The sequence below is a fragment of the Acomys minous genome (genome assembly GCF_964271855.1).
Source record: "Acomys minous genome assembly, chromosome: 6".
NCBI classification, from domain to species: Eukaryota; Metazoa; Chordata; class Mammalia; order Rodentia; family Muridae; genus Acomys; species Acomys minous.
Genome location: NC_140487.1, coordinates 85692424 through 85696591, shown reverse-complemented (window position 1 = coordinate 85696591; position 4168 = coordinate 85692424). Strand labels below are relative to the sequence as shown.

The following is a 4168-nucleotide window of genomic DNA, read 5'->3' as shown; positions in this document are numbered from 1 at the left end:
AAGGATGGAGGGCAGGAGAACCAGAGCATTCAGCAGAGGAGGAGAGCATACAAATATCATTTTCTTTAAGGACTGTGGATGAATGTTAATTCAGAACATGGTTGTTCTAGCAAGAGATCGCATCCAAAGACCCTCTGAGTCTACGTGATCCGGCTGGTAAGAGATCATATCCAAAGATCTAGGTCTGTGTGATCTGGCTGAAATCCAAACACGCCTTTAATCCAGGAGACAGATGTGAACAGATCTGAGCTCAAGGCCAGCCTGGAATAGAACAAATATCAGGTAAAGAAAAGCTTAGGTCCAGGCGTGGTGGTACGTGCCAAACAAAGGTAAAGTTAGTTTGTAGAAGGAAGCACTCATGTTTGAAAGTGATGTCTAATTGGGTGGCAGAAAAGGTGAGGAATTAGAGGAGATTTGACGGAATGGGATACAGCCAACTCTCATGAGAAGAGAGAGGAGAGGGAAGCTACTTGAGAGGCAGTTTTATCAGGGCAGTAAAGAGAGATGGGTTGCAGAGAGAGAGAGAGACAGAGACAGAGACAGAGACACAGAGAGAAACAGAGAGACAGAGAGAGAGAGACAGATAGACAGAGAGAGACAGAGACAGAGACAGAGAGACAGAGAGAGAGAGAGAGAGAGAGAGAGAGAGAGACAGACAGACAGACAGAGGAGAGACTGGAAATGGCATGAGCTGTTGGAACCTCAAAGCCAGAACCCAAAGACACTCCTCCTCCTCCTCCTCCTCCTCCTTCTCCTCCAAAAAGACCTCACCCACTAATTATTCCAAAACAATTCCACCAACTGGACCAAGCATTCAAATATTTGAGCCTATAGGGGCCATTTTCATTCAAACCATCACACCGGTGTGGATTCAAAAAAAAATGTGTTAGAGTAGCTTGGCTGGTGGAGGACCAACTTCACACAAGGTAGCACTATTTCAGTCCTTAGCAGACCCCGCCCCACCCCCACCCCCACCCCCACCCCCACCCATCACCCCATGCTGAAGGATATAAACAAGAGTTTACTTCCCCGAGGCGGGCGAGGCTGAGAACAGCTTCAGTAAAGGGAAAGACTCTTCTTGGCACTTGTCAGTCAAACTTTAAGTTCTCAGTTGCTGGTCAGCAGGCTGGAATAGATGTCACACTTTTCAACTTTCAGCTTCCTCAAACAGGAAGCCCATGCGGTGCGATGTACTTTTAATATCCTGTAGAAGGCCAAGTGCTCAAACCTTTGAAAATTTACACTGAAATTCATTTCTCAAGGTCTACATAAGTGCAGGCTATCAAAGCCTCCTTAGAAAACATAAAGTGAGATGAGGTGTGATGGGTTACATTTCTTTGTAAATGTCATCCCTCATGATGCTGTGCAGCTTAAAGGGAATGGAGTGTGAAAGGCGCCGCGCGAGCGCAGGGCTCAGCACATCAGTTGTTTCCTTCCCTTCCCAGATCTGAGGGCAGAAGCAGCCAGAACAGATGAACCTCCGATGTGTATGGAGTGAGAGTGACTTTGGCAGTAAACAACAGAAAACTCAACAGAAGATGTCAAAAAAAAAAAAAGTGAGAGCTTTATTTGTTTTAGTTTGGGAGCCCACTCAACTCATGGCTGATAGATGTTCAATTTTCTTGCCTTTCCCCCCATGTTTATTGCCTTACAGTTTCAAAATAGTTGCTGTGACTCCAGCCGTATTCAAGATTGGGAGGTAGGGCAAGTCATTGAATTTGGGGGAGCAGGGGTAAGTGTTAATGATATGATTAGACCCAGGGCCTCACTCATGCTAGGCTAGCGTTCTGCCACTGACCTGTATCCCTAGTCCTGTGGTGTGTGTGTGTGTGTGTGTGTGTGTGTGTGTGTGTGTGTGTGTGACTGTCCATGTGTATGTGCATATGTGTACAGGTCCATATGCGGGAGGTAGACATCAGCTGTCTTGTTTAATGACTCTCCACCTTAATGTTTGAGACGGAGTCTCGCTGAACCTGCAGTTCCTAGATTTGGCTACCCTGGCTGACCAGCAATTCTTATGGCTCCTCCTGTCTCCTTTGCCCAGAGTTGGATTATGGGCACATAGAACAGTGCCTTGCTTTTCATTTGTATTTTGTTTATTGATTCATCTATCCAGGCTCTCGCTGTGTAGCTGGCACGGAGCTCGCTGGCTGGCCTGGAATCACTCTGTGCTGCAGGCTGGTCTCAGTCACAGCTTCCTGCGTTTTCAAATGTGAGCGCCGGGACCATGAGCTCAGACTCTTATGCTCTCACAGAAAGCATTTGTTTGTTTGTTTGTTTTTGTTTTGGGGTTTTTTGTTTGTTTTGAGACAGGATTTCTCTGTGTAGCCTTGGCTGTCCTGGACTTGCTTTGTAGACCAGGCTGGCCTTGAACTAACATCGATCCACCTGCCTCTGCCTCCTGAGTGCTGGGAATAAAGGCCGTGTGCCACCATGCCTGGCTACACAGGAAGCATTTTACAACTCAGCAGTCCAGCCTTTTTACTTCTTACTTGTAGACAAGTGCTCACTTGAACTTGCTCTGTAGCCCAGGGCAGGCCTTGAACTTGCAATCTCCTTGCCTCATCGTCTGGAAAAGCTAGTGTGACAGGCCTCTGACACCAAGACTGCCACTGTTAGCCACTCAGCCTCATAAATAGTGGAGAGATGAGCGTTTATTTTTCTACTCTGTCGGCCAGAGGCTGACAAGGGAAACAGTGGTGAGAGCTGGGTCTTGGATCAGCTGATTGGTAATCAATCTTTGTACAGCAAGGCTTTCAGCATGAACTTGATTTCTTCTGCAGAGCTGGAAATGGGAGTTGGGGATCAGTTACCAAGATATGACTCTACTTTCTCCTCTTTTTTAAAAAACTGCTCAAAAATCTTTTTATTTTTATTTATTTATTATTATGGATACAGTACTCTGCTTGCATGTACTCTTGCAAGCCAGAAGACGGCGCCATATCACATTACAGAGGGTTATGATCCACCTTGTGGTTGCTGGGAATTGAACTCAGGACCTTTGGAAGAGCAGGTGGTGCTCTTAACCACTGAGCCATCTCTCTAGCACTCAAAAATCTTTAGTCACCAATGGGGCGGTATTTTCCCTTCCTTGGGTTACTACTGCTCCTCCCGTTGAGGGTTCCACTCAGCTCAGTGTCATGTCAGGGGAAGGTCCTGGTGCACTGGCACCTGGTTTGGAGAAGGACTTCATCCTTCTCTTGGGGTTGCTGGTTTTTGTTGTCCAGAACAAGGCGAGGAGGAGGGACCACTGGCCATCAGCACTCAGAGCTCCATGATGTCCCCGGATGGGGATGCTGGGTAGTAGGGACTTGGGGTATCCCCCAGCCTCAGCAGCCTGAGGGCCTCAGGCAGCAGGCTTCCAGGAGAGCACCGGAGAAGTGGCTCCGGGCAAGGGCTCCTGAGTGGTGGCAGGGCTTGGGGAAAGGTCACAGGGGGGACTGCAGTAGGGCTGGTCATTATGTAGGCTGAGTCGGGAGAAGAGGGTGGCCATGTTCTCCTCAGACGGGAACTGCTTGTGCGCGGGTTCCCTGGCGTCCAGGCTGCGAGTCACACCAAGGGTGGCCCGTGGGTCACGACTTGGGGCGGGGCCTCGCTCCAGGGACTGTTGCACGATTATTATGGTTTGGGGGTCCTGCAGATCTAGTTTCTCCTCTTAATCTAACTTCAGACCCTGCTTACTCTAGTTGGTTCCTGTCTGAGAGACGTATGGGTCTAGCCAATGGGACAGCCAGTGAGATACTGAAGATGGTTTATACGATCTTAGTGGAATGAAATAAGTGAGTAAATATGTGACTAAACCAGCTTATAAACTCAGCCAGTATTAAAATTAGAATTAAGTATACACATTCTAAAAGATAAATGTGTAAAATTCACCACCTCCTAATATCTCCTTGTTGCTCCTGCTCTGGCATTCATGTCTACTGTCCCTGTCTTCTGTTTTAAAATGGGCAGCTCCGCGTGCCTTCCCATCTCTATGTCAGTAGCTTTAACCTGGTCATGAAAGCATCTACCCCAAAGAGATTGGTAAATGCTACAAATCTGTCTCTTCACTTCTATGAGAGAGTCAGGTGGTAAACACTCACCAACGGACCACTACGGCCAGTTCTAGAAGCCGATGATTTGGAGGGAGACTGAAAATGCGTGACCATTTGGGGCAAACATGTAA

The 4168-nt window shown here is 47.7% G+C and overlaps 1 pseudogene across 1 annotated transcript; it reads right to left on the bottom strand.

Annotated features, from left to right (window-relative positions):
- Positions 1-3106: 3106 nt before the first annotated feature.
- LOC311599474 (host cell factor C1 regulator 1-like) lies at positions 3107-3579 on the bottom strand (annotated as a pseudogene). Its single transcript has one exon. The product of its transcript is annotated as a host cell factor C1 regulator 1-like (transcript).
- Positions 3580-4168: the final 589 nt, after the last annotated feature.